The following is a 14,805-nucleotide window of genomic DNA, read 5'->3' on the forward strand; positions in this document are numbered from 1 at the left end:
CCAAGTGTGTGAGCCACTGCAGGAACCAGGGTGTTCTGAGTGTGGGGTGCTGCTGCTGATGGAGGAGGGACTGCAGCTGTGCTCTAAGGATGTCTGTAGCTGTAAGAAGCTCCTAAAGCCAGAGGGTTGAATCCTAGAACTAACAATGTTCTCTTTGGAAAGCCAAGGCTTGTGATGAAGGGTGTAGGGCATTAGGGTTAGGAGGTCCCCCTGAGCTTGTTTGCTTAGGTCCCTTTTGAAAGCGTGCAGTTAAGCAGGCTACAAAATAGTAGAAATTAGAAAGCTGCCGTTTGAGCCTGAAAGGGGCTGGCACCTCTTAGCAGAAAAGGTTCTCCTGACTGGGCCATCCTAGATGGAAATTGGAGAATACAAAGGTAAAATGCAAAGGCCACAGAGAGCTGATCAAGTATATTCTGCCTCATTTAGGGTGTGTCTGTTTGGTCAATGAGAGATGAAGGAATGTGCCTCTCCAGCTGAACGATCAAGTCTAGGTCTGATTCAGAAAGAGAAGGTGAAACCAGTGTCAGAAACAGAAAAGCCTCATTCCGGAGTGGACAGAAGCTTTGCTGCTTGGTAAGAACATGAAACAGGTAGTGCTGCAGCAACAAAAACACATGGAAATTTAGAGTGAAGCTGATGAAAATGGGATCATAACAATGACTGCAAGTACTTATGGAATACAGCCTCATCTCCCTTCACTCCTGCTGTCAGTAGTTAGAGGAGATGTCACATTTACAGGCTACGGTTACGCTACAGAGCTCTGTCGACAGAAGTCACTGTTGGAAGAGATTTCCCAACAAAGCTTCTGTCCACAGAGTGCAGCCACACATAAAAGCCAATTGGAAGAGTGCTCAGCTCCGTCGACAGAGTGGCTGAACTGACCAGCTGCTCTCTTGACAAAACAGGCATGAGGAAACATAGCAGACAAGGCTGCCCATTGTTTTAGATGCCCTTCTGTTGACAGAAGGCCCCCCCAAGAGGGTCTTCACAGCTTTTTTGTCAACAGAATCTGTCAACAGCAGTGTTATGCCTCATGGCTGAGAGGCAGAACACTGGCAGCAAAACCAGGGGTTTTGTCTGCAAACTCTCTAGTGTAACTGTAGCCACAGAGCAAATTGGTGATGTTGCACAAAAGAACAAGCTCTCATCCCCTATTACCCCTCCTTTACTTACAATACGTCAGTGAATCTTTATCATTTGGACCCATGGTAAAGAGACTCTAGAAGAATTCCAGAGGCTTTAACAATCTGCACCCCACCATAACTTTAGCCTTACCAACCCTGCATGAGACATACATTTCTTTGACACTACAGTACAAATCACTGATGGCCAGATCAACACCACTCTCTACCAGAAACCTACTGACCACTACACTTACCTACATGTTTCTAGCTTCCATCCTGCACATGCAGCTAGATCCATTGTTTACAGTCAAGCCCTGAAATACTATCACATCTGCTCTAATTGTACTGACAGAGACCAAACTACAAGATCTCTACCAAACATTCATAAACCTTAATTATCCACTGGGAGAAGTAAAAAAACAAGGTGATGAGCACCCAGAAGCCAACTACTGCAAGACGGGCCAAAAAAACCCAATAACAACACAACACCACTCATTATTACCTGCAGCCCCCAACTCAAAGCATTTCAACGCATCATTAAAGACCTACAACCTATCCTAAATTATGATGCCACACTCCAGAAGGACTTAAGTGACAGGTCTGTTCTCTCCTATAGACAACCTCTTGACCTTATGAGGATTCTTACTAGCATCTACAGGCTATACCACAATATTACTAGTCCTGGAACTTTTCCTTTCAACAAGCCCATTGCCAACTTTGTCCACATATGTATACTGGAGATACCATCACTGGACCTAACCACGTTAATCACAGAATCACGGGCACATTCTTCTGTTCCTCAGCTAACATCATATATGCCATCATGTGCCAACAATGCCTTTGTACGCCAAAGAATGAATGGACATAGAGCAGACATCAAAAATCTCCAAATACACAAACCTGTTAGCCAGCACTTTAATGGAGTGGGCCATTCTGTTAAAGACCTGAGAGTTTGTGTTTGGCTGAAAAGAGACTTTAACAACCGTCTACAGAGAAAATGTTTGGAACTAACATTCATATTCAAATTCAACATATTAACATGTGGTTTGAACAAGGACAGCAACTACCTGACCCATTATAAGGACATACTTTGATGTTTCACCTAAGCCTTACTTCTCCATCCCTCACCTCCCTCCCTTGCTTTTCTAGCTGATTTGCCAACAATGATAACAATTTCTCTGATTTGTCAACCTTGATAAAAATGATTGGACCTCCGTGCTTTATATATTGAGTCTTTTCTGGTAAGGCTATGATCTGAAGAAGTGGGTCTGTCCCATGAAAGTTCATCACCTAATAAATTATTTTGTTAGTCTTTAAAGTGCTACATAACTGCTTTTTTGTTTTTATAGAATACAGACTAACACAGCTACCCCTCTGTTACTAAGTTAAAATTAATACTCGGACACACAACTAAAATGGGATTAAAGAGATGTTAGCTGAAGAAAAACAGTACAGACTGTGATTGGTACAGACAGCCTGGGAGTTAAACTTTGAAACTATTTGGGAGGTGAAAGCCACCTCACATTGCCCAAACTAAGGCAGATCCTACAAACACGTTATTTTAAAACAAATGCCATTGATTTCTATCAGAGATTCACTAAGGCAGATTTCCTGGTGTGTGCAGTGGATCTCCATAACAAAAAAACCTACGTGGCAGAGGAGACAGTCTACACTAAAATATGAGTCTGAATTGGTCTAAAGTCAGTTTCTCTAGTCTACTTAGACTGGTTTGCACAATGAGAGTATTAAAACTGACCTAAAACCTGTACTTGGGAGGATTTAAATGTAGCTGATGAAATTTTGTTGGAAAAATTGAATACTGCCTGTAGCAGTGAAATGGAGCACAAGCAACAATGAAGAGCCTCAGGGCATCCAAGACCATTACAAATTAAGGCTACACAACCTGTTTTGAAAGGAGAAATGAAAAATCTCATCACTGTCAGACATAAATTGCCAGGTACTCAGATGGAACTGAACAGTGAATCAATCAGATAGCTAGCAATAGAAACGGCGGCTTTCCCAAAAATCGTTAGGGCCAGTAGTACAGGTTTAACCTCTCTAGTCTGGCACTCTCTTGTTCAGCGACATTTGTAATCTGGCATGATTTTAGTTAGCCTGACTACCACTTATCATGGGTGTGACCAAGCTTCCTGTGGTCCCATAACATTTGTTTACAGCCACCAGTCCTGGCTTTCAGTATTCTGTGCTGTTATTTAGCTCTAATTTACTCCCAAGTGTCTTCTAAGAGCCCAGCAGGGAGTGGAAGTGCTGGTAATGCTGCTAGACAATATTGACCTCCTGTAGTCCAGCAAATTCTCTTGTTTGGCACCAGTCAGGTCTCAAGGATGCCAGACTAGACAGGTTCAACCTGTAATTCTTCATATTATACAATCTGGCAAAAATGCTGTCGACATTGTCAGTGGAAAGACTCAACTGAAAGATGTGATTTTTGCTGCCAGTACGGTAGCACCATGAGGTCAATATGAGGTGTGAGGTCAATATCAGTAAATGGGAAATGAGGGAGGGTCACAACCAGCTTTTGTTAGTCTTCCGTGTTACCCAGGTTGCCTCACACATGTGGTCATACAGCACAGGTTGTGATGGCAGATTACTTAGACCAGTGGTTCTCAAGCTTTCTAGATTACTGTACTTTCAGGAGTCAGATTTGTCTGAGGTACCCCAAGTTCCACTTCACTTAAAAGGAACATGTAGATTGCACAGTGCTCAGGAAAGCTTTTTGCATTTTAAGCTGGCAAGTCTGGAACTCTAAGCGACTTTTGAAAACATTCTACTGGCTTACTCTCTTCAAATGTCATTGAATGCATCGGCTTCAGCCTGTAAATTGGCAGTTTCTCTGCAAAGGAAGCACTAAGCTTGGGGTGGATCGCTAGCTCTAGATGTGAATCCAAAAGCAATGTATTCCTTGGAAAATTGATGAGGACTTTTATGCCAGTCATTTTCGATATTTTACAATTTTCAGTGTCACCATTATTGCTGCTTCCACCCCTTCATTTTAAAAATCTACCAATTTATGCATTGCAACTGCCTATACACCATGACAACTTCAACCTCATTAAGGTGCTTGAATACATCAACAAATGACATAAAGAAAGTCTAATACAGTGTGTATGTCCACTTTATCTTACTGTATAATACAGCGTATAGAGCAATACATACAAGTGACTGTCTGTATGACATTTGAGTTGGTACTGACTTCACTCGTATATTTTTATGTAGCCTGATGTAAAACTTGGTAAATATCTAAATGAGTTGATGTGCCCCCAAAAGATGTCTATCTCTCCTCAGGGGTACGCATATCCCTGGTTTAGACTCCCTTGCTTAAACTGTGCCAAAAGGGAGATTTAAACTTTAGTTTAAAGTGTGAAACAATATTTTTTATGTCATCTAACAAAAGTCAGGAATTTAGACTTGAGGCTAAAATTCCCAGCTGGATCTCATACTGCATGTACTGGTCAGGTGTTCTTTTTAAAGGACTGCCAGTTATCTGTAAAATTCAGGACATAGAGTTTTGTCAGTCCAGAGTATGTTTCCATAGCTGAATCTATTTCCACGTACTTGTGGGCTGAAGTCAGAACCTGTTTGTTAGCTTATGTTTTTGTGGTTTCATGTATTTCCTACTTTTCCAGACACAGTTGTGGGCTCTTTAGAGCTGTCCTTCCCACTTGAAAGAAGCTGAGTGTGTGTGACATACATTTTAAACAAAATGCTTACAAAACCACTCACCACCATCCCTGTACAGCTCAACAACAATGCAGCATTCATTATAAAATGATTTATACATACAGGTCACCCCTTGCAGGGAAATAAGACATATTACTATTACATTACCTAAATAACAGGATTTAGTTTTTAAAAAAGCCTAAATCCTAACCTTGTTGTCATCAATGGTAAAGTCCCACTACATTCAGTGGGACAGAGATTAGATGCTTTTGGCATGAAGAATGCCCTGCAAGACTAAGGTACCATAGATTAAGACAGAAATTTGCATGAGAGAAAATAAGTACTGGTTTGTAAAGCACAATATGGTGTCAAGAAACCTGGAAGCTTTTCTTAACTCTAGTGCACAATTGTTTGCCTAAGCAACTTGGTCAAAAACATGCAACATTTTCAAGTACAGCTTCTAAATTTGGGTCAGGTTGCTCAGCTGTGATATCTAGGTCTTGGTTTTTAGAAGTGTTGAGTACATACAACTCTTACTAATGTACCTGGAATTGTGGGGTGATACAGCATTTCTGAAAATCAGGTGTTAGATGTAGCAAGCTGGGCCACAATAAATTGAGACAACCAAAAGCAGTGGTCAGTTTTTGAAGTTATGACTAGGAGGAGGGATAGTTCAGTAGTTTGAGCATTAGCCTGTTAAACCCAGGGTCATAAGCTCAGTCCTTGAGATAGGCCATGTGGGGTAAATAGATAGGTGGGAGGAAATCTGTCAGGGATGGTGCTGGGCCCTGCCAAGAGGGCAGGGGACTGGACTTGATGACCTCCTGAGGGCCCTTCCAGCTCTATGAGAAGTCTGTCTCTATATATACGTTGGCCTTAACTTCTCTCTGCCTTCAGGTTCTTCATCTGTAACTTAGTAATACACTGAGGTGTGTCATGAGCCTTGATTAATTGTTATTTGTGCTGCATTGGAGGAATGTTGGATGAAAAACACCGCACAAGTATAAAACAAACTATCTTTGTGTTTGTTTAGAAGCTTTCCTTGATTCTCTGCACTTTTACCACACAAGCTGCAGGGGAAAGTAATTCCATTTAGGAAAAGCTGCTTTCATTTTTGAGCAACCCCTGATTTCAAGCTTCAGGGGCTGTAATTACATTTAATTAGAAATGGGTTGAGGAGAATGAGTTTTGGTTTTGAAAAACCTTGTGAGTCAGGTTTTGGTTTTGCAAAGCCTAAACCTAGTGAGCTTTGGGTCTTGAATACTGTTTCATTTCTGCTAGCAAAGTTCAGGAAGAAGGATTTAGAACAAAAATTCTGGGTTCTCCCTTCATTTAATAGAACTTGCAGTTTTCTAGTGAAGGCATTTGAGATGGTTTGTTAATTTTAGTTCTGGTAGAGGATTCTCATTCTGAATGATATTCATTTGTATGACTCCATCAGCAAGGGAACACTTGTACAGACAGTGGGAGAACACTAGACTTTTTGCCAAAAGTCTGAAAAGATGGTTTCTGTGAAACGGACATAAAGGGCCTTGTTGGCATATTACTCCACCCCCAAAATAAATAAAAAATTTGTACACAGTATTTGAAAATTCATAGAATCCTAGGTCTGGAAGAGTCCTCAAGAGGTCATCAAGTCCAGCCCCCTTCCCAAAGCAGGAACGTCCCTAACTAAATCATCCCATCCAGGAGTTTCTCAAGCCAGGACTTAAACACATCTAGGAATGGAGATTCTACCACCTCTCTAGATAATGCATTCCACCACCCTCCTGATGAAATAGTTTTTCCTAATATCCAACCTAGACATCCCCCACTGCAACTTGAGGAATTTCACAAATTTTATTTTTCAATAAATAAATGGCTTTAGCATGGCATTGGGGCGCACAGGCCACTGGTTTCATGGAGGTGCAACATTGCCCTGTAGCCCCCTCCCCTGAATCCTCACTGGAGAGGGACTCAGAAGTAAGGCTGCACCTAGCATAGACACAACACAAAGGATAGGCTTGCTTCAGAAACACAGAGGGGTCCTTCCCTTCTGCAGCAGGCGCTCCACATTTGGGGAGGTGGGCTCAACCCAGTGGGATCCAGGTGTGGGGTGAGAGGGTTCTGTGTGGGACAGTCTGGGTGCAGGTGGCTCATTGGGGCTCCAGTTGCACCAGGGCCCATTTTGTGTGTGTGTGTGCGTGTGTGTGTGTGTGCGGTGGGCTTCAAGGCACGGGGCAATAGAACTTTGCTGGGTGGTTCAGATGAAGGAGATTGGGGCCCACCAGGAGTTCTGGCCGTGGAAAGATTAGGCTTGGCATGGGGATCTGGATATGTGGGAGTGAGCTCAGGCAGCTGAGGATCCAAGTGCAGGTGATTGGGGCTCAGTGGGGTGGATGTTTGGGTATGAGGCGCTCATCAGTATAGTCTGGAAGCCGAGGAGGTGACACTCATTGGGTGAGGTTAATAGGCCTGCTTAAAGGGGTAGCCACAGCTGCTACTGAGGGGACACCATATGCTAGGCCCCCCTTTCCCTTCTATTTTCCATGCCTTCCCCATTACCATTTTGCTCCATCTAACCACTGCCCCTGCCCAATCAATCCCTTTTCTCTCAGTTCAACATCCTCATCTCCCTGTCTCTTTTCCGCCTCTCTTGATGCCTAAATTCCACTCCCCCAGCCCTATCCTATCCTCTTTCCTTCCCCACTGCTTCTTCCCTCGTATCCCCTACCTCTGTTGTTCTACCCGACTGGGGGCACCCACTGTTGTGCAGAAAACAGGCCGACTTCCAGCACAGTAAGACAGGGAGAAGAACTGGCACTAGGACCCAGGAGGCAATATCCTGCATGCTGTCAGCTAGCCATAGCTGCACCCACCCTCACCTGGAGAAATGGGTGGAGGCAGGCAGTGGCATTTAACTCTGCCTACCCTGTCATGTGTCATCTGTCTGGGGGGCAATGCCCCTTCTGCTCCCCGAACCCCACCTGTGGGCAATCTCCACTCCCTACCTGGCAATTTACCTCTCTTCTGGCTGCCATGGGGCTTGGAAACCATGAGCCTGTGCAGCTGGGGAAGGGACCGTGACTGTTCTTGTAGCTTCCCGTTGCTTCCCTGATATTTTCTGGGTGGAAACAAAGAAATCTGCAGGAACCGTGTATCATACCCCTTTACACTGCACCTGAAAATGTCAATTCTATTATATTGACACTCAACCTTAAGGTCTTTTTACACTGCTAGGACTCAGCGTCAATGAGAATTGCACTCAAAAATGTATGCATTAGAGTAAAACTTGCTTCCATTTCATTTGCGGTCTTCTCACCTGCACTGGTAGAGGCTGTAAAAAACAAAACAACCAACCAACCAAATACAAAATCCTACAATTAATTGTAAATCTGATATTTTCACTGGGCTTAGCAGGTATAACCATCGTTCACATTCAGCTATGGAACTGCAATAAGCTGTCACTTCTTCAAATAGTCTCCTTCTGGGCTAGCTACTCCTATGCTGACTCATAGCTGGTGAGTTGTGACTGTAATGAGAGACCACACAATCAGGGAGCTGCAGCTCTCTGGAGAAGAGAAGGATGAGCAATAGCATCTGAAGTCATAGGCACATGTGCAGCCATACAGCTTAGAGCTGGCCCTGAATCACACAGTCCATTTAGCATAAGCAGAGATGATAGACTAGATGGGAAACCATGTGGACACAGGGTTAGGTCAGTGGATTTGGGAGTGAGAGAAAGTGAATTTCATTCTTGCCTGTGTCATTGGCCTGGTGGGTGAGCTCAGAAAAGTCATTTCGGTGCTGTGTTTCAGGTTCTCCATCTGTAAAATGGAGATAACGAGAGCGACCTATTAGGTGACTTGTCTGCTCATGCAAATAAATATTATGTAAGAACTGCAATATTGGGTCAGACCAACAGGTCCACCTAGCTCAGTGTCTTCCCGTCGAACAGTGACCAATGTCAGGTGCTTCAGAATAAGGGCTTTCAGGAATGGGCTTCCATGAGACAACAATCAAAAAGGAAAACATCCCAAATAAAACTGAAAAGGTGTCGGAGAAATTATTACAGTGGGGGGAAAAACCTTGAAACTGAATTCAACTCCAATTATAACACCTCTCAGTTGAGTGTCTTCTTATCTTCTGAAGTTCAAAATGAAATGCGCGTCACTGCTAGATACGTCCACCTGAAAATGAAAACAAATTTCTTTCAGAACCCATCGCCAAATATATCCTTAGACTTCAGTGTGTGTTGTGTGCTTGTTATCTCAGTGAAGTCTGGTTAAAAGCAGTGGCTACAGATAATGTAGGTCTCCCTCTTAGAACCCGGGGAGAATTTTTACATGAGAATGAATGTAAAAGTGTTTTGTTTATAAAAGTAAGAATGAACTCTGTAGTGAGAACCCTTTAAGTGCACTTACTCTTATCACATCAATATAAAGAATTTTGCTTTACTTTACGGCCAGTTCCCTCCCGGCTTTCGGGACCCCATTGGGATGGCCCTGATTGTCACACTGTCCATGCTATCAGCATTTTAACACAAACATTAACGAAGAGCTGGGGGATACTTGAGAAGAAAACTAACAAGCGATAGGCAGCTGGAATGGGGGGTACTCTGTCCTTATGTGCACATCGAAGTCCTGTCCTGATATATTTAGGAGTGGAAAGAAACACCCTAGAATCCTTCACCTAGGAAATCTATAGAGAACAAGTCTGCTTCATGGACAAAAGGCTCTCCAGCAGGCTTGGCTGGTGAGAACTTTGAGTGAGGCATGCTTCTTTGGCTTGGAAGGTAATTTGTTAAATTTAGGTGTTTAAAAGCATATTGTGCTTTTGTTGTAATAGTACCACTTGTTCCCATTTGCCACACTCTTTTTTTATGTGAATCTTTCTTAAATTGCCTTATCTTTTATCGCTGAGCTCAAGCACCATTCATAGTACAGGAGCAGAGGGGCCTATGGTTAAACTGGGGTACACAGGATCCTGGATTTTTGTGGTATTCAGTGATCTGGGTGGTATGCTTTGGATACCGGGGTGGTATGCTTTGGAATGACTCTCTGTGGGCCTGCAGGACCAAGCAGAGCTGCTGTAACCCAGAGGACAGCACCTGAGTGGATGACAGGCTAGTTTTGTTAAGGATTTAGTACAAGCAAGACACCCTCACACTAGAGGGGGTGATAACAAGGGATCTCAGACCTGGCCTTCCCCCCCCACAGGTGTTAGTTTCCTGGCTCTAGGATATTAGTTCCCAACCTTTTCCAGATAGGGACCCATTTTGACAATTTAGGAAGACTTGGTGACCAAAGGCAATTCAAAAACGGGGGGGGGGACAGAAAAAGGGAAAACACATTAATAATAAAATATAGTTTATTATTATTATAGTTGATCTGCGTTGTCATTGGGGAAAGACCCTCATCTCCAAACCACTTCCCACCTCACCCCCAGCTTAGACCCCACACTCAGAGGCTGGATGGGCTGCGGGGAGTCACACTCAGGAGTTGGGGAGGGAGTCAAACTCAAGGGCTGCGGGGGTTGGAGGAGAAACACTCGGGCTGGGTGTTGGGGAAGTCACACTCAGGGGCTGGGGTTCACACTCAGGGACTGGGTAGAGATACAAACAGAAAATGAAAACTGACACATCAGCTACATAGTACAGAAGGGGGGGTGGAGGGGGGGCAAAAATTACTTACTGCAAAAGTCTATTAAGTGGCTTGCCTGGGATGGCTGCAAATATCAAAAGGTGGAGAAGCTGGCTCTGTAATGCGTAATTGCATCTCTATTGATAGAGATAGCAGCTGGATGTGGCAGTGTTAAGGAGCTGCAAATGGCTTCTTTAAGAGCCACATGCAGCTCTGAGCTACTGGCCACCCAGGGTTGGGAATCCCTGGTCTAGGATATGGGAAATCAGTTTGCAAAGGGGCTGCTTAGTGCAGGCAGGAGGAAGGAGCACAGGGAAGCACCTTTGCTTACAAAAGTATTTTATTAGGCAGGGTATAACTCACAGTGAATGAGGCAGCATGTGTGAATGTGTTTCACCTACTGCATTTACCCCTAAATTGCCAGCCAACCCATTTCCCCTTTTAGCCTTCAAAGCACTTATTAATACTGAGAACTTTTTTGAGGCATTAGAACAGGACAGACTCCATGAACACTAGTACAAGCTGAAAAGATTATTCTGTCTCACAGTTTACTGTGTTTCAATTGTGCTGATTTCCCTTCCTTTGACTTTTCAGGCTTTTTCTTTGTCTTCCTTTTTTTTTTTCCAGATTAGTCCGTTAGCTTTATACTGGACCTTTAATCTTGACCTCTTTGTTCTCTGTGAATATAGACTGGTCTTTTTCTTCTTGTTCTTTTTTCCTCGTCTCACTTTCTTTTTGTTTGAGTTATTTTTCACTTCCCTTAACTCAGAGCTCCCCTGTGGCTGAGCCACAATTCAGTACGTTGTCCAAAGTGACCAGGCAGGTGGACTCAGTCTCTTCCATATTATCAGCTCCATCATAAATTATCTCAATGGTAGTTCTGTAGGTCTCCGTACAGTCTTGGTCATGAATTCTGTAAAGGCTGGGTCCATAGAAAGAAGCTAATTTTTCTTGGCTTTCATTAACACTGACTCTCTGTTGAATCGGACTTTTAAAAATGCAGCTTATGACTTCTATCTTTGATGAGAAACTCCAATTTGCACCTAAAGAAGCCAATTTGGCTTCCATCTCCCACCATTCTTATGCTTCATGGGGTTACCAAAGCTTTGAAATTCACTTCCCAACCATTACTGAGCTATGACTTAGAGCTGGGCAAATAATTGAGTTTCTGGTTTGCTGGCCATTCTGAAAAATTGAAGAAAATTTGGTTTGAATTGAATAAAATTTCTTTTTTTCTTTTGAATTTTCAGTTTACTGAAATTCTGCTTCAGAGCAGGGATTTGAACTTGATCTTTCACCTCCCAGAGGAATGCACAAAACAACTGGAACTGGGTTATGGGAGGAAGGGGAAAAGCAGCACCATCATTGCCTCTCTCTGGGTTATTTTATGGATGACTGAAACTATTTGCGTCAAACTTGCAAATAGTTTTGGGTTGACTGAAACGGTAGCTTTTAGCAAATCAACTATTCACCCAAAAAAGTCTCCTAGTTCTATCATGATGACAATTTTCAGTCAGCTGCTGCTTCTTAGAATGTGGTAAGAACTTGCTTCTCAGCGCTGCTATAAGGAAATGTCAACAACTTTGTAACTTGGTCAACTGTGGCCTTTTCATGCTCTCTCTCTCTCTCTCTCTCTCTCTCTCTCTCACACACACACACACACTCACACACACACACACAGTAGTTGACACTCTTTCTGGTCACTTTCTACCCTCTGCTGTGATATATCTTACTGAAGCTGCGTCTACACGTGCACGCTACTTCGAAGTAGCGGCAGTAACTTCGAAATAGCTCCCGTCACGTCTACACGTGTTGGGCGCTATTTCGAAGTTGAAATCGACGTTAGGCGGCGAGACGTCGAAGTCGCTAACCCCATGAGGGGATGGGAATAGCGCCCTACTTCGACGTTCAACATCGAAGTAGGGACGTGTAGACGATCCGCGTCCCGCAACATCGAAATAGCGGGGTCCTCCATGGCGGCCATCAGCTGGGGGGTTGAGAGATACTCTCTCTCCAGCCCTTGTGGGGCTCTGTGGTCACCGTGGGCAGCAGCCCTTAGCCCAGGGCTTCTGGCTGCTGCTGCTGCAGCTGGGGGTCCGTGCTGCATATACAGGGTCTGCAACTAGTTGTTGGCTCTGTGTATCTTGCACTGTTTAATGAAAGTGTGTCTGGGAGGGGCCCTTTAAGGGAGCGACTTGCTGTTGAGTCCGCCCCGTGACCCTGTCTGCAGCTGTGCCTGGCTCCCTTATTTCGATGTGTGCTACTTTGGCGTGTAGACGTTCCCTCGCTGTGCCTATTTCGATGTTGGGCTGAGCAACGTCGAAGTTGAACATCGACGTTGCCAGCCCTGGAGGACGTGTAGACGTTATTCATCGAAATAGCCTATTTCGATGTCGCAACATCGAAATAAGCTATTTCGAAATTGGGTGCACGTGTAGACGTAGCCTGAGTGTCCAGGAAGATTGAAGTGTCCTCCTACAGGTTTTTGTATATTACCATTCCTGATGTCTGATTTATGTGCGTTTATTCTTTTACATCGAGACTGTCCACTTTGGCCAACTGTAACAGTAACAGATTTAAAAGCATCAGTTTTCTACAACAAAAAACATTCAAAATTAAATGCAAAGAGAAATTTCAGAGCTGCAATTCATTTGCAAATTTGACTCTATCAACCAAGGATTGAACAGAGAATGGGAGTGGTTGGCTCATTATGAAAGCAGTTGCTCTGCTCTTGATGTTCACACCTCCACTTCAGCAATTGACAATGGGCCACATCTCCCCTGACTGAACTGACTTTATTTCTCTCTCCTCTCTTGATGTTCACACTTCCACATTAACTGCCAATAATGGGCCCCATCCACCCTGACTGAATAGACCTTGTCAGCTCTGGCCCTCCTCTTTAATGACACACCTTCTTTAAATCTTCCTCTGAAAACTCCCACTCATGCATCTGATGAAGCAGGTCTTTGCCCATTAAAACTTATGCTCCAAAATATCTGTTAGTCTATAAGGTGCCACAGGACTTCTTGTTATTGTTGAAGATATAGACTAACTCAGCTACCTCTCTGATACATAGACATTAGGGCTGTGTCTACGCTACAAAGAAATTTCGAAAGGGGGAACATCGAAAAAGAAAATCAAAATAAGGGATTTCGAAATAGCGCAGCTACACACACAAAACGGATCGCTGTACCGATCTGCTATTTCGAAAGAACACCCTCCATTTTTCAAAAGAGAGTGTCCACACTGGAAAATGGGCTATTTCAAAATAAGCAGCCGGGAAACATCATGCGCGGGGTCACATGGCTGACAAGCCCTTCTGGGTCACACAGCCAGCAGTGCCCTTAAGGGGCCCCTCCCAAACACATCCACCCTGCACACACAGGCTACGTCTACACGTGCACCCTACATCGAAGTAGCTTATTTCGATGTTGCGACATCGAAATAGGCTATTTCGATGAATAACGTCTACACGTCCTCCAGGGCCGGCAACGTCGATGTTCAACTTCGACGTTGCGCAGCCCGACATCGAAATAGGTGCAGCGAGGGAACGTCTACACGTCAAAGTAGCACACATCGAAATAGGGATGCCAGGCACAGCTGCAGACAGGGTCAACGGGCGGACTAGCGCTTCCGGGGCAACAGCTAGCCGCTCCCTTAAAGGGCCCCTCCCACATACACTCAGCCTGCACAGCACGCGGTCTGACGAGCCATATAGGCACACAGACCCCGAGCGCCGCAGTCATGGACCCCCAGCAGCAGCAGCAGCAGCAGCAGCAGCAGCAGCAGCAGCAGCTAGAGGTCCACCCAGCCCTCCGGGCAGGAGCAGGGCTTGCCCTGGCTCTTGTCATGTTGGGGGCAGCTGAGCACCTTCTTGCCCCAGGGGAAGACATGCCCCCAGGGCAGCAGGGCTCAGCCCCTACTCTTGCAGCACCCCGCTCCACCCCCCGCCTCACACACCGGCGGCTGTGGAGCTACCCCACCAGCACCGACTGGTGGGAGCGGCTGGTGCTTGGGGAGTGGGACGACGAGCACTGGGTCCGCCACTTCAGGATGACCCGACAGACATTCCTGGAGCTGTGCCAGTGGCTCAGCCCCGCACTCAGGCACCGGGACACTGCCATGCGGCGTGCCCTCCCTGTGGAGAAATGGGTTGGCATCGCTGTCTGGAAGCTGGCCACTCCGGACAGCTACCGATCCGTGGGGCAGCAGTTTGGCGTCGGAAAGGCCACTGTCGGGGCTGTCTTCATGGAGGTAAGAGAACCCACAGGGGGAGGCCAGGGCAGGCCAGGGGGGCCAGGGCAGAGCAGGGGGGCCAGGGCAGGGCAGGACAGGGCAGGGCAGGGCAGGGGGGGCCAGGGCAGGGCAGGGCAAGGCAG

At 45.1% G+C, this 14,805-nt stretch overlaps 1 long non-coding RNA gene across 2 annotated transcripts in view; it reads left to right on the forward strand.

Annotated features, from left to right (window-relative positions):
- The window catches only part of LOC142008930 (uncharacterized), a 49,202-nt gene that overhangs the window by 22,280 nt on the left and 12,117 nt on the right, over positions 1-14,805 (forward strand). Inside the window, exon 4 of one of the 2 annotated variants that reach the window (XR_012644273.1) lies at positions 427-738. The exons of the other annotated variant lie outside the window; for it this stretch is intronic. This is a non-coding gene — a long non-coding RNA (uncharacterized LOC142008930). Of the gene's footprint in view, positions 1-426; positions 739-14,805 lie in introns of those variants that run through there. 2 annotated transcript variants of the gene reach the window in all.

The sequence above is a fragment of the Carettochelys insculpta genome, chromosome 2, assembly GCF_033958435.1.
Source record: "Carettochelys insculpta isolate YL-2023 chromosome 2, ASM3395843v1, whole genome shotgun sequence".
Taxonomy (NCBI): domain Eukaryota; kingdom Metazoa; phylum Chordata; order Testudines; family Carettochelyidae; genus Carettochelys; species Carettochelys insculpta.